Source organism: Rhinopithecus roxellana, chromosome 2, assembly GCF_007565055.1.
Source record: "Rhinopithecus roxellana isolate Shanxi Qingling chromosome 2, ASM756505v1, whole genome shotgun sequence".
Classification (NCBI taxonomy): Eukaryota; Metazoa; Chordata; class Mammalia; order Primates; family Cercopithecidae; genus Rhinopithecus; species Rhinopithecus roxellana.
This window is the reverse complement of record NC_044550.1, coordinates 50,332,450-50,348,164: the sequence shown is the minus strand read 5'-3', so window position 1 is coordinate 50,348,164 and position 15,715 is coordinate 50,332,450. Positions and strand designations below refer to the sequence as shown.

At 37.6% G+C, this 15,715-nt stretch overlaps 1 protein-coding gene across 2 annotated transcripts in view; it reads right to left on the bottom strand.

Moving 5' to 3' along the window:
• The window catches only part of WDFY3 (WD repeat and FYVE domain containing 3), a 312,187-nt gene that overhangs the window by 259,871 nt on the left and 36,601 nt on the right, over positions 1-15,715 (bottom strand). Inside the window, exon 2 of one of the 2 annotated variants that reach the window (XM_030915939.1) lies at positions 11,009-11,102. The exons of the other annotated variant lie outside the window; for it this stretch is intronic. The gene's annotated coding sequence lies outside the window, so the exon portion shown is untranslated. The remainder of the gene's footprint in view (positions 1-11,008; positions 11,103-15,715) is intronic. 2 annotated transcript variants of the gene reach the window in all.

Genomic DNA, 15,715 nt, shown 5'->3' with positions numbered 1-15,715 from the left:
ACCCAGGCTGGAGTATAGCACAATCTAGGCTCACTACAACCTCTGCCTCCCAGGTTCAAGCAATTCTCCTGCCTTAGCCTCCCAAGTAGGTGGGATTACAGGCGTCCGCCATCTTGCCCAGCTAAGTTTGGTATTTTTTTTTAAGTAGAGACGGGGTTTCACCATATAGGCCAGGTTGGTCTTGAGCTCCTGACCTCAAGTGATCACCCGCCTCAGCTTCCCAAAGGGCTGGGATTACACGTGAGCCACTGCACGCAACCTAGATATCTAGTATTATTGATAGAGCAGAAATAACAACTTCCTCTTCGTCTACAAAGTGCTAACTGCTAAATAAAAGAGTTACCACTCTAACAAAATTACAACTCTACTCTTTTTATTCCTTCCATAAACAAATGTATATCACCAATACTTTAAGTATAAAACCATATAATTTTCCCAAGGTACCAAAGTTGATAATGTGTGGGTATACTGCACGAATCTTTTCTTAAACCGTGTTTTTCATAGTTTTCATTAGAACGTCTTACCAAGGTCAACAGACAGTAAAGGAGCAAATTGTATTTTTATAAAAATCTGTTATTTGCATATACGTTATACAATCTCACAGATGTTATTTTCTATTTATTATGTAGTAAGTACTTTTGTCTTATTCTTAAATGGTCCAATCACCCTGAGACCCGGGCCTTAGGCAAAGCATGCAGACAATAAGGAGTACAATGAACCTAAAAAAAGTTAGAAAGATGGCTACGGTCACCACACATTTTTGCAGAAATACACTTCAGAGAAAACAAGTTTTTTACGAACCTATGCTTCTTCAAAATACAGTTTTAACATAAGATACCACTGAAAACCTCATTCATTTATGTTCACACACCATTTTACACTATTAAATTAGACATAAAATGTATTCCCATTCCAGATGAATAAACTAAAGGCTATGAAAATAAGTCTTCCACAAAATCCCAACATCCATGCAGGCAAGAAAAAGCAAAGGGCTAACTCATATTAAAAACATATATCGGCCGGGCGCGGTGGCTCAAGCCTGTAATCCCAGCACTTTGGGAGGCTGAGACGGGCAGATCACGAGGTCAGGAGATCGAGACCATCCTGGCTAACACGGTGAAACCCCGTCTCTACTAAAAAATACAAAAAAACTAACCGGGCGAGGTGGCGGGCGCCTGTAGTCCCAGCTACTGGGGAGGCTGAGGCAGGAGAATGGCGTGAACCCGGGAGACGGAGCTTGCAGTGAGCCAAGATCCGGCCACTGCACTCCAGCCTGGGCAACACAGCGAGACTCCGTCTCAAAAAAATAAATAAATAAAATAAAAAATAAAAAAAATAAAAACATATATCAAAACGTTTTTTCTTTGGGTATTACTAAAATTATTTAAATACTAAAGGTATTTATTTTCTTCTTGCAAATATCCCCTTCTTAGAGAAACTGCCCTTTCCCCACTCACTGAAAAGGAACTTTATTGTGAACACCTAACTAGACTCTTCCAACGATAGCTGACTGAACAGTGTTAGACATCCTCCATGTTGTGAGATAAATGGGTTCTCTCCCCTAGCAAGTTAGAATTTAGAATTGTATGAGATATTTATCTACGGGGACTATAGGCTAGCTGAATTTAACACTCACAATTGACCACTGTACACTGATAAGAAAGTAGAGACAATTTAGCAAAACAAAACAAAAACAAAAAACACGGGCAACTACAGAAAAAGGAGAAGAGGCACCTAAAAATATTCAGGTCCTCAGAAGCCTGGCTGTACTTCCTGTACTGAGTTCTATAGTGTCTGTCACCAGGAAAATTGTCTTCAAAACAGCCATCAGGGGTGGGGCGGGAAGGTAAACATGGACATCTATGTAGATACAGATGTAAACTTCCAAAGAAACAAATGAGTTAAATTAGCATACTAAATACCAAAAATATGATTAGAACATAGCAAAGCCTGGGATTCAATTACTAATCAATACATTCTTCCCAAAGTAGGATGGTAACCTTCTTTGGAGTCACTTGCGAAGATAGAACAAATCATTTCTGGTCCAAACTTTCTTTATTAGTGTGCATTTTCTTACTTTTATCAGCAACAGAATAAAATGTTTGAAGCCTATGTTTAATATTAATGAATATTCACAGACTATCAGCTTTAACTATAAATTCAAATATAATAAAAATGCCTTATGTCCTTTTAGGGTAAAGAAAGAAATAAGCGATGTCTTTCTTCATGTATTAGAGAGGCAGGATAGGAGAGCAGTCAAATACCTGGAGCCAGACTCCTAAGTTTGAATTCAGGCCCTGCCATTGCTAATCCTGTGACCTTGGGTCAGTTACTTCTCCTGTTCAACAGTATAAAATTAGAATAATAATAATAGAATCTATCTCATAGGATTATAAGAAAAATAAATGACATGATGTGTTTTTAAAAAATCCTAGGACACAGTCAATGTTAGCTGCCATTAATATTATTTTTAATAATAATTAGCTATTATTCTGGTAACGGGAGTGATTTCAAACATATCCATAACATTATAAAACTGAATTATTTCAACAGGGAGACTCTCTAATAGGTACAGGAAATAAAAAACATAAAAATGTATGATCCAAGAAACAGGAGCAATAAAGATAAACTCATATTTTTAAAAACCCTCATCGCCTAGACTATCTAATTCTATAGTGGGGCCTTCATAATAACAAACCATGAAGTGTTTTTTAATGAGGGATACTGTTTTTTGATAAAATTCTGTAAAGGTTTCAGTAACTCCTGACCACAGAAGAAAGCCTTATTCCTAAATGCCCTTTCATCACTCAGAAATAGCAAAGCATTAGGATTATCTACTGATGTTGGAAAAAGACAAAGGTTTTTTTTTTAAAAAAAAAATCATCTCAAAAAGTTTTAATTTTAAACCATCACTGGTTCAGAGATGACTACAAAAACACATTCTTATGGGGCTTTTTGAAACTTGTTTTGGACTAGGCAATTATATAGGTAAGAAACAGCTAGAGATACTGTTAAGGAGAAAAACAATTCTTGCATCATAAACATATGATACATGATTTGCTTCCTACAAAACATGCAGTATGATCAAATAAGAGAACCAAGCTGAAAGGTCAAAAATTAAGCGGAAGAGAAGAAATGATGAAGTAGAAGGGAGGGAAGGAGACCATTATAAATAATTTCAGCTATTTGGAGGAGGCAAGAATCAAAATATCCTAATTTTTATAGAAAACACAAAGTAGTTAAAACTTAACTTACAAAGTAGTTTTAAACTTAACAAAGTAGTTAAGTTTATAAAAGCAAGCAAAGACTAAAAAGAATCTGTACTTCCTTCCCTATATGTTTTGAAATCTGGTAATTCTTTAACTCACATTTCAATCTGGAATACAGACATATTCACAAAAAATTATTCATTCAATCAAAAAATACTGAATCTTTATTTTCAAAATACGATCCTCGGCTAGGCTTTTTGAGGTTCCTCACCCAATACACACAAAGACGATAATAAGCAGCTTCAGTCTGTATTTCACATTTTAAAAAAATTTTCCATTTTCCTTCTATATCACTTACATTTCAAATTCCATATTTCACTTTACTTAGGCATAGATCCTTTTTCTAAAAGGAGAAGGAGTTTAGCTTTCTTAGGATGCTACCAAGGGGCCTTAGTCATCTCACAACCAGATTAATCCATGTAAAGATGCCTTTTAGTAGAGATATTCATAAAACTGAGGCACCCTCAAGGGACACTCACAGGACCACAGGGAATGACTCGACCTTTATACGGCAATAAAGAGAAAAGGCATCCCTTCTCCCCACTTCTTTCTTCTATGTGAAAGCAAAACAAAATGAGAAACAGAAAAGGGGGGCTAGTGGTTAAGAACGTTTAAAAAGAAAATGAAAACCTGACATCCTAGTGCCTGTACTTTTTAAGAACTTATTGACTACAAAAATATCACCTCTGACCTAAGCAAAGAGAACACACTTATTTCCTCTATTTCCTTTTTCTCTCCTTTCTAAGTCAATAATTTAAATGATGCCCTTAAACTTATATTTTTTAATGCAAACTCTATTCTATTTTTCAAAAATAAACATCACTTCTTGGCTTTTGGCTAAGATCAAGTGAAAAAATAAAGTCAATATGCTAATAAAATATGTAACCAATCAACTAAATACCAAGGGATATATATACGATCATTTGCTGTGGACATGATTTTGTTTATATTTCAATCTCAAAAATTCTGAAGTAAAAATGAAGTAAAAAAAAAAAAAGGTGATGCTTATTAACAACAAACAGCAGCTAATATAAATTTAGCTTCTACTTACTGTGTGCCAGGCACAGTATTAAGTCCTTTATAAGCATTATCACATGTAATCCTTTGACACTTCTAAGTACTACTAATAAACCCATGTTACAGATGAGGAAATAAGAAGACATTGGAAAATCTGTCCTGGGGTAAAGAGCTGTAAGCAGGCCAGGTGTGGTGGCTCACGCCTGTAATCCCACCACTTTGGGAGGCCGAGGTGGGAGGATCATGAGGTCAGGAGTTCAAGACCATCCTGGCCAACATGGTGAAACCCTGTCTCTACTAAAAATACAAAAAATTCACTGGCATGGTGGTAGGTATCTGTAATCCCAACTACTCAGGAGGCTGAGGCAGGAGAATTGCTTGAACCCAGGAGACAGAGGTTGCAATGAGCTGAGACTGCACCACTGCACTCCAGCCTGGGTGACAGTGTGACCTCCGTCTAAAAAAATTAAAAAATAAAAAAGCTGTAAGCAATAATATGATTTAAACTAGAAAACATGATTAAGTTTGAGACCTTAACCAAAACACATATTACACTGCAGTTTTTTCACTTTCATATCTGCTTTATTAATACACCTTTTTAAAAATCATACTGTTGATAAAGATCAATGTATAATTTGTCCCCAAAACAAGTGCTACGTAAAGAATACTAAGGGTTGAAAATCAATGTGATGTGGCCATACAAACATGAGGCTCTATTTAATAAATCAAAAGTCTACAGAAACAGGAAAAAAGTTTCACAACAGAAGATAAAGTGGTGATTAAAAAGATTAGTATTTCTAAGTCTTAAAATGTAAGTATCACTTCTTCAAAGGAAAGAAAATTGAATTAGATTTTAAAATCCTAACATTCTATTTAGCAATACAATTTTATTTTGCTACTTATTTTTTTCTGATTATAAAAACTTTTTATACTTTGTAATTTAAACTTCACATTAAGTATCTTTACTCATTTACATTTTCCTGAGTTCCCTTTCAGCTTTTTAAACTCTCTCAACACATGTTTTCTTTCTAATACATTTGACATAGACTTTCATTTCTGGGTGATGTTTTTCTAAACCATAAAATTTGCAACATTATTTTCCTCAAAGAATCTAAAGCCTAAAATCTAGTCGTAAATCTATCGAGTTCTAGAAGTTTTCATAATAAAAAGAAGGTATATTACAAAACAAAACTCTCAGCTCAGTATCCTGGTAACAGCATCCTAAGAGCTTAAGCTTAAACCTTCCCCTTTGCCATAATCATTTCAACAGACCTTCCCCTTTGCCATCAATTCAACAGAGTTTTTTCTAAGAAAAAAATTATCAATTGTTCAAAAATAAGAATGCTTTCCCCAGTCCACTACAGGTGTACCAAAAGAAAGTCTTAAATCTATATATGACTTCTGCTAACCATGCTAACAAGTGAAAAAGAAAACCACATAGAAATCCTATTAAATTATATTTACTCAATTTCTGTATAGTATGACTTAAACGTCCAAATCTAGTGAGACTTAAAAATGTCTCATTGTTTCTAACAATGAAGTGTTTGTTTACTATTAAATGTATTCTACTTACAGTAATTCACAAATAATTATAATTAAACAACTACTTATAAAAATAACCACTTGTAAAATCATGTAAAAATCATGTCATCATATGGTTAAGAAGTATAAGCTCCATCTACCCTAATGAAGTTTGTAAAAATAATCTTTTCTCCATGAACTTGAGATTTTCTTAAGACTAAATTTACTAAAGAAATGTTATTCCACATGTTACACACACACACACTCCTTATAGAATAACTCTTACAGATAATGCCAACTAGGTCAAATTTCACTTCCAGAAACACAACTATACTACCTTCCATAACAAGAATTACAAAATGAACCCATAAAATTAGTTTCCAAGTACGATGGTGGTTGATTCGGGGTGTCAACATGACTGGATTAAGGGATACCCAGTGAAATGGTCTGGCTTTGTGTCCCCACCCAAATTTCACCTTGAACTATAATCTCTATAATCCCCGTGTGTCAAGGGCAGGGCCAGGTGGAGGTAATTGGCTCATGGGGGAGGTTTCCCCCATGCTGGTGTTGTGATAATGAGTGACTCTCATGGGATCTGATGGTAAGTGTCTGGCATTTCCTCTGCTGGCATTCATTCTCCTGCTGCCCAGTGAAGATGTGCCGTCCACCATGATTGTAAGTTTCCTGAGGCCTCCCCAGCCATGCGGAACTGTGAGTTAATTAAATCTCTTTTCTTTATAAATTACGCAGTCTCAGGTATTTTCTCATAGCAATGTAAGAATGGACTAATACACCCAGATAGCTGGTAAAGCAGTAATTATTCTCAATGCTTCCGCAGGCACTGAGCTCATCCCGTTTCTGGTGAAAGACAAAACCAGGTGGTGTGGAATTTGATTAGAATGATTGGGGTGTCCCAGTTGTGCCTGTGAGGGTGTTTCCGAAGGAGATTGACATTTGAGTCGGTGGACTGAGTAGGGAAGATTTGCCCTCAATATAAGTGGGCACCATCAAATCAGCTGGGGAACCAGATGGAACAAAAAGGCAGAAGAAGGGTGAACTTGCCCTCTTTTCTGGAGCCAGGATGCCCTTCATCCTCTGTCCCTGAACATCAGAGCTCTTTGTTCTCTAGCCTTCAGATTCTGGGACTAGCACCAACCCCTCTCCCTCCTCCGTGCTTGACTCTTGAGCCCTCAGCCTTGGATTGAGAGTTACAGCATTGGCTTCCTTGGTTTTGAGGCCTTTGGACTTGGACAGAGTCATGCTACCAGCTTCCCTGGTTCTCCAGCTTCCAGACAGCCTATGGTGAGACTTCTCAGTCTCCATAATCGACTAAGCCAATTCCCCTAATAAATCCTTTCTCATATATGTCACTATCTAAATACATATTCAATCAATAGCTTGTCTCTCTGGGTAACCCTAACTAAAACACCACGTATTTTTCCATCAGTGTAAATGGTAAGAACTGCCAGCTGGATGATATGGTATATATGATTGTAAGACTACATTCTGTAAAAGTATTTGTAATTGAGCAGTACCCTTGGCCAGTTTGGTGTATTAAATATCCTCACAAATGGCAGCTAATTCCTAATACTTTATAATACCTTAGTTGTTGAAAATGACCACAAAAAAGTTGATAAAATTAAAGTAATCTTAATAACCTCAGACCTCTTACTCTTAAATTTTTTTATAGAAATGAGATTAGATCTCTGCATATTTTATGAGAAATATCATGTTAATAACTTAGCAAAGTGAAAAGTCATGTGCCACTTGAATAAGTCTACACAGGACCGAAACACAACTGATTTTATACATACTAGTAGTCAGCCTCAAAAGTAGCTCCCAATGACCCTACCTCCTGGCATTCACACCCTTGTGTAATCCCCTCTCCTTGAATGTGAGCTGGACCTAGTGAATCACTCCTAATAAACAGAATATGGAAAAAGTGAAGGCATGCTACTTTCAAGACTATATTACAAAACCACTGGGCCTTTCATCTTGCTCACCCTCTCGTTAGCTTGCACTAATGGAAGTTGATGCCATGTTGTGAGCTACCCTACAGAAAAGGCTCATGTGGCAAGGAACTGAAGCTGGCTTCTCAAAAACAGCCCACACAAGGAACTGGGTCCCTTAGTTCAACAATCAGTGACAAACTAAGTGCTGCCAATAATCACATGATTGAACTGGAAGCAGATCCTCCCCCCAGGACCTTCAGATGACACCACAGGCCTAGAAGACATGTTAGGTGCAGCTTTGTGAGAGACCCTGAGCCAGAGGACTCAGTTAAGCTGCACTCGGATTCCTGATCAAGAAAAACAGATAATGTTTGCAGTTTTAATCTGGGAAGTTTTGGGGTAATTTGTTCTGTAGGGCAATAGATTGAACTATCCCCTCCCAAAATTCATATGTTGAAATCCTTAGAGTCAGTACCTCAAAATGTGATCTTATTTGAAGCTACGGTCTTTAAAGAGGTAATCAAGTTAAAATGAGGCCATCAGGGTGGGCCCTAATTCAATATGACTTGGGGTCCTTAGAAATTTGGACACAGGGCCGGACGTGGTGGCTCATGCCTGTAATCCCAGAACTTCGGAGGCCGAGGCGGGTGGATCACCTGAGGTCAGGAATTCGAGACCAGACTGGCCAACATGGCAAAACCCTGTCTCTACTGAAAATACAAAAAACTCAGCTGGACGTGGTGACGCACACCTGTAATCCCAGCTACTCAGGAGGCTGAGGCATGAGAATCTCTTGAACCCAGGAGGCGGAGGTTACAGTGAGTCAAGGTCGCATCACTGCACTCCAGCCTGGGCAACAAGACAGAAACTTCATTCAAAAAGAAAAAAAAAAAAATCTGGACACAAGAGACATGCACAGAAGGAAGGCCATGCACAGAGACACAGAGAAAAGACAGCCACCTAAAAGCCAAGAAAACAGTACTGGAACAAATCCTTCCCTCACAGGCCTCAGAAGGAGCCAACCCTGCAACACTGACTTCAGACTTCTATCATATAGAATGTGAGACCATAAATTCCTGTCATTTAAGCCACCCAGTTTTTGGTACTTTGTTATAGCAGCCCTAACAAACTAATATATGTGGCAATAGATATCACACATATACTTAATTCAAAATAACTTCTATCAACAATCCCAAAGTTAGCCTCCATTCAGGACTCAAGGAGATGCCCCAAGGTCTTTATTAACGAAAAAAATATTAGTCCATACCAGAAAATCTTAAGACCACAGATATTTTAGTGAGCTGGGACCGCTGCAGTCATAAAATCTAATCTATTCATTTCAAAAATTGATGATGATAATAATAATGATGTGCCAGAAACTGTTTGAACACATATGTTAACTCTTCATAACAACACCATGAGCTACCACTATCATCTGCTCCTTTTTTAAGACGTAGAAATTGATGTCCAGAAGTAAAGATCACAAAGCTAGTATGTGGCAATGCTAGGATCTGAATAAATTGAGGTTCAGAGAGAAAAAGTAATTCACCCAAAATCATAGTTGGCAGCTCAGCTGGGTACTTAATAGTATGTCTCCTATATTCAAATCTTTTTTTCTCAAAAAGTCAAATGAAAAAGCTTTCCTTTCTCAAAATATTTTATTGCACTGTACCATTTTATTCATGAAAGTCAAATAAATGTCCATCAACTGGTGAATGGATACACAAATGTGGACTATCCAAACAATGAAATACTACCCAGCATTAAAAGTATCAGAAGATTTATCCTTTTTAATGCTGGGTAACATAGATGAATGCAATAACATGGATAAATCTTTAAAGTATTACAATATTCCCCCTTTATCCATGATTTCACCCTCCATGGTTTCAATTACCCACAATCCAAAAACATTATACACAATAAGATATTTTGATAGAAACCATAGTCACATAACTTTCATTGTAATACTTGTTATTATAATTGTTATGTTTTATTAGTAGTTATTGTTAATCTCTTACTGTGCCTAATGTATAAATTATACTTCGTTACAGGTAAGTATGTATAGAAAAAACATAGTATACATAGGGTTCCCTACTATCTGTGGTTTCAGGCTTCCACTGGGTGTCTTGGAACATATCCCTCTCTGATAAGGGGAGACTACCATACATGTGGAAGAAATACTACTACATCTTATTACTAGTTTTCCACATTTTAGTAGGAATAAGTGAGATCTTTTTCAGAGAACAGGCTTTAAAACAAAGAAAGCCAATGCAAAGCTTTTAAATTACCATGTACTAAGCCACAATTTGTCGAAAGATATCTGACTGAGGAATCAAATTCTGTTCCGGCAAATTAATATCGAGTGCTTAGTTAGCCTTTCTCTGGGATCTGGATTATAAGGTATTATGCTTGGGAGGCAGTGGTAAGCAGGCTTCACCTCACAAAGAATAGAAATGTGATGATAGCTAGTTCCCAAAGAGAGAGAGAAGAATGAGATCGACATGCAGAGAAGAGACACTCTGTTGAGAGCCTGCAGGAAATCTTATTGTCTTTGGTACTGGGTTCTTATTGTGCAGTCCAGCTGCATTTCTGTTCTTGGATCCTGTGGCATCTCCTGGGACACTCCCAAAAGTTTTCCCATTTTTGGTTAAAATAATTTGATTACTTGCAATCAACGGAGAACCAACATGGTCAAAAAGGTACCCTATCTAAAGCTAAAGAACATTATTGAAAAACTAATAACCTCATGTAAAAAATAAACGTTTTAATAACAACAAAATAAAACATTAAAACGCAGATAGAAACAGCGCTCTCAAGGGCCTCACAAGATAGTTTATTCCTTAAACTAGTCACTCAAAGAAACTACAATACAATGGATGAAAGAGTTCCAAAGCATGTGCTTTAACAACAACTAGATTTTTCCAGGAAAAAACAAGAGGAAATGATGCTTTAAAAATATGACTTTTATCATCTGTAGGTACCTACAAGAAAAGTAATATTGATTTACAACCAAAATTGAAACTGAAGATAACTTATTATAATGTAGCTCTCTTTTGCTGCAGAAAACTAAGAGCCAACAAGCAAAGAAGGCTTGCCCAAGGTTACCAGTCATCAGTGGTAAAGGACAGTTGAAAACCAACTCCTGAATCACAAGTCACTGGTCTTGCTGCTGCACAATAATGCAGAAAAGACAATCACAATTCTGTTCCTAGCTCCTTTTTCAACTAATAAAACAATCCTAAAACTGACCTGATTCTCTGTTCTGGGCTGGCATGAACCTGCTTAGAAATGATAAGAATGGCAGGCACTTTCTTCCTGAAGCAGGCGTGGAGGAGTATTATACCTGATGAAGGAAAGGAAAAGAAAACTCAGTTTATGTTCAGAATATGCATCATGAGTCATTCATTTTCTATCTTTTTTTTGCAAAGGTAAACAGTTTTATTTCTTTTTTTTTTTATACTTTAAGTTCTAGGGTACATGTGCATAATGTGCAAGTTTGTTACATATGTATATCTGTGCCATGTTGGTGTGCTGCACCCATCAACTCATCAGCACCCATCAACTCGTCGTTTACATCAGGTATAACTCCCAATGCAATCCCTCCCCACTCCCCCGTCCCCATGATAGGCCCCGGTGTGTGATGTTCCCCTTCCCGAATCCAAGTGATCTCATTGTTCAGTTCCCACCTATGAGTGAGAACATGCGATGTTTGGTTTTCTGTTCTTGCGATAGTTTGCTGAGCATGATGGTTTCCAGCTGCATCCATGTCCCTACAAAGGACACAAACTCATCCCTTTTTATGGCTGCATAGTATTCCATGGTGTATATGTGCCACATTTTCCCAATCCAGTCCATCAATGATGGACATTTGGGTTGATTCCAAGTCTTTGCTATTGTGAATAGTGCCGCAATAAACATACGTGTGCATGTGTCTTTATAGCAGCATGATTTATAATCCTTTGGGTATATACCCAGTAATGGGATGGCTGGGTCATATGGGACTTCTAGTTCTAGATCCTTGAGAAATCGCCATACTGTTTTCCATAATGGTTGAACTAGTTTACAATCCCACCAACAGTGTAAAAGTGTCCCTATTTCTCCACATCCTCTCCAGCACCTGTTGTTTCCTGACTTTTGAATGATTGCCATTCTAACTGGTGTGAGATGGTATCTCACTGTGGATTTGATTTGCATTTCTCTGATGCCCAGTGATGATGAGCATTTTTTCATGTGTCTGTTGGCTGTATGCATGTCTTCTTTTGAGAAATGTCTGTTCATATCCTTTGCCCACTTTTTGATGGGGTTGTTTTTCTCTTGTAAATTTGTTTGAGTTCTTTGTAGATTCTGGATATAAGCCCTTTGTCAGATGAGTACATTGCAAAAATGTTCTCCCATTCTGTAGGTTGCCTGTTCACTCTGATAGTAGTTTCTTTTGCTGTGCAGCTCTTTAGTTTAATTAGATCCCATTTGTCAATTTTGGCTTTTGTTGCCATTGCTTTTGGTGTTTTAGACATGAAGTCCTTGCCCATGCCTATGTCCTGAATGGTATTACCTAGGTTTTCTTCTAGGGTTTTTATGGTATTAGGTCTGACATTTAAGTCTCTAATCCATCTTGAATTAATCTTCATATAAGGAGTAAGGAAAGGATCCAGTTTCAGCTTTCTACTTATGGCTAGCCAATTTTCCCAGCACCATTTATTAAATAGGGAATCCTTTCCCCATTTCTTGCTTCTCTCAGGTTTGTCAAAGATCAGATGGCTGTAGATGTGTGGTATTATCTCTGAGGACTCTGTTCTATTCCATTGGTCTATATCTCTGTTTTGGTACCAGTACCATGCTGTTTTGGTTACTGTAGCCTTGTAGTATAGTTTGAAGTCAGTTAGCGTGATGCCTCCAGCTTTGTTCTTTTGACTTAGGATTGTCTTGGCAATGCGGGCTCTTTTTTGGTTCCATATGAACTTTAAAGCAGTTTTTTCCAATTCTGTGAAGAAACTAATTGGTAGCTTGATGGGGATGGCATTGAATCTATAAATTACCTTGGGCAGTATGGCCATTTTCATGATATTGATTCTTCCTATCGATGAGCATGCTATGCTCTTCCATTTGTTTGTGTCCTCTTTTATTTCACTGAGCAGTGGTTTGTAGTTCTCCTTGAAGAGGTCCTTTACATCCCTTGTAAGTTGGATTCCTAGGTATTTTATTCGCTTTGAAGCAACTGTGAAAGGAAGTTCATTCCTGATTTGGCTCTCTGTTTGTCTGTTACTGGTGTATAAGAATGCTTGTGATTTTTGCACATTAATTTTGTATCCTGAGACTTTGCTGAAGTTTCTTATCAGCTTAAGGAGATTTTGGGCTGAGACAACGGGGTTTTCTAAATATACAATCATGTCATCTGCAAACAGGAACAATTTGACTTCTTCTTCTCCTAACTGAATACCCTTGATTTCTTTCTCTTGCTTGATTGCCCTAGCCAGAACTTCCAACACTATGTTGAATAGGAGTGGTGAGAGAGGGCATCCCTGTCTTGTGCCAGTTTTCAAAGGGAATTTTTCCAGTTTTTGCCCATTCAGTATGATATTGGCTGTGGGTTTGTCATAAATAGCTCTTATTATTTTGAGATATGTTCCATCAATACCGAATTTATTGAGCGTTTTTAGCATGAAGGGCTGTTGAATTTTGTCAAAGGCCTTTTCTGCATCTATTGAGATAATCATGTGTTTTTTCTCTTTGGTTCTGTTTATATGCTGGAGTACGTTTATTGATTTGCGTATGTTGAAGCAGCCTTGCATCCCAGGGATGAAGCCCACTTGATCATGGTGGATAAGCTTTTTGACGTGCTGCTGGATCCGGTTTTCCAGTATTTTATTGAGGATTTTTGCATCGATGTTCATCAGGGATATTGGTCTAAAATTCTCCTTTTTTGTTGTGTCTCTGCCAGGCTTTGGTATCAAGATGATGTTGGCCTCATAAAATGAGTTAGGGAGGATTCCCTCTTTTTCTATTGATTGGAATAGTTTCAGAAGGAATGGTACCAGCTCCTCCTTGTACCTCTGGTAGAATTCAGCTGTGAATCCATCTGGTCCTGGACTTCTTTTGGTTGGTAGGCTATTAATTGTTGCCTCAATTTCAGAGCCTGCTATTGGTCTATTCAGGGATTCAACTTCTTCCTGGTTTAGTCTTGGGAGAGTGTAAGTGTCCAGGAAATTATCCATTTCTTCTAGATTTTCTAGTTGATTTGCATAGAGGTGTTTATAGTATTCTCTGATGGTAGTTTGTATTTCTGTGGGGTCGGTGGTGATATCCCCTTTATCATTTTTTATTGCATCTATTTGACTCTTCTCTCTTTTCTTCTTTATTAGTCTTGCTAGTGGTCAATCAATTTTGTTGATCTTTTCAAAAAACCAGCTCCTGGATTCATTGATTTTTTGGAGGGTTTTTTGTGTCTCTATCTCCTTCAGTTCTGCTCTGATCTTAGTTATTTCTTGCCTTCTGCTAGCTTTTGAATGTGTTTGCTCTTGCTTCTCTAGTTCTTTTAATTGTGATGTTAGAGTGTCAATTTTAGATCTTTCCAGCTTTCTCTTGTGGGCATTTAGTGCTATAAATTTCCCTCTACACAATGCTTTAAATGTGTCCCAGAGATTCTGGTATGTTGTATCTTTGTTCTCATTGGTTTCAAAGAACATCTTTATTTCCGCCTTCATTTCGTTATGTACCCAGTAGTCATTCAGGAGCGGTTTTGATTGAGTTTCTTAGTCCTGAGTTCTAGTTTGATTGCACTGTGGTCTGAGAGACAGTTTGTTATAATTTCTGTTCTTTTACATTTGCTGAGGAGTGCTTTACTTCCAATTATGTGGTCAATTTTGGAATAAGTGTGATGTGGTGCTGAGAAGAATGTATATTCTGTTGATTTGGGGTGGAGAGTTCTGTAGATGTCTATTAGGTCTGCTTGCTGCAGAGATGAGTTCAATTCCTGGATATCCTTGTTAACTTTCTGTCTCGTTGATCTGTCTAATGTTGACAGTGGGGTGTTGAAGTCTGCCATTATTATTGTATGGGAGTCTAAGTCTCTTTGTAAGTCTCTAAGGACTTGCTTTATGAATCTGGGTGCTCCTGTATTGGGTGCATATATATTTAGGATAGTTAGCTCTTCCTGTTGAATTGATCCCTTTACCATTATGTAATGGCCTTCTTTGTCTCTTTTGATCTTTGATGGTTTAAAGTCTGTTTTATCAGAGACTAGGATTGCAACCCCTGCTTTTTTTTTGTTTTCCATTTTCTTGGTAGATCTTCCCCCATCCCTTTATTTTGAGCCTATGTATGTCTCTGCATGTGAGATGGGTCTCCTGAATACAGCAGACTGATGGGTCTTGACTCTTTATCCAGTTTGCCAGTCTGTGTCTTTTAATTGGACCATTTAGTCCATTTACATTTAAGGTTAATATTGTTATGTGTGAACTTGATTCTGCCATTATGATATTAACTGGTTATTTTGCTCGTTAGTTGATGCAGTTTCTTCCTAGCCTCGATGGTCTTTACATTTTGGCATGTTTTTGCAATGGCTGGTACCAGTTGTTCCTTTCCATGTTTAGTGCTTCCTTCACGGTCTCTTGTAAGGCAGGTCTGGTGGTGACAAAATCTCTAAGCATTTGCTTATCTGTAAAGGATTTTATTTCTCCTTCACTTATGAAACTTAGTTTGGCTGGACATGAAATTCTGGGTTTAAAATTCTTTTCTTTAAGAATGTTGAATATTGGCCCCCACTCTCTTCTGGCTTGTAGAGTTTCTGCTGAGAGATCTGCTGTTATTCTGATGGGCTTCCCTTTGTGGGTAACCCGACCTTTCTCTCTGGCTGCCCTTGAGATTTTTTCCTTCATTTCAACTTTGGTGAATCTAGCAATTATGCGTCTTGGAGTTGCTCTTCTCGAGGAGTATCTTCGTGGCGTTCTCTGTATTTCC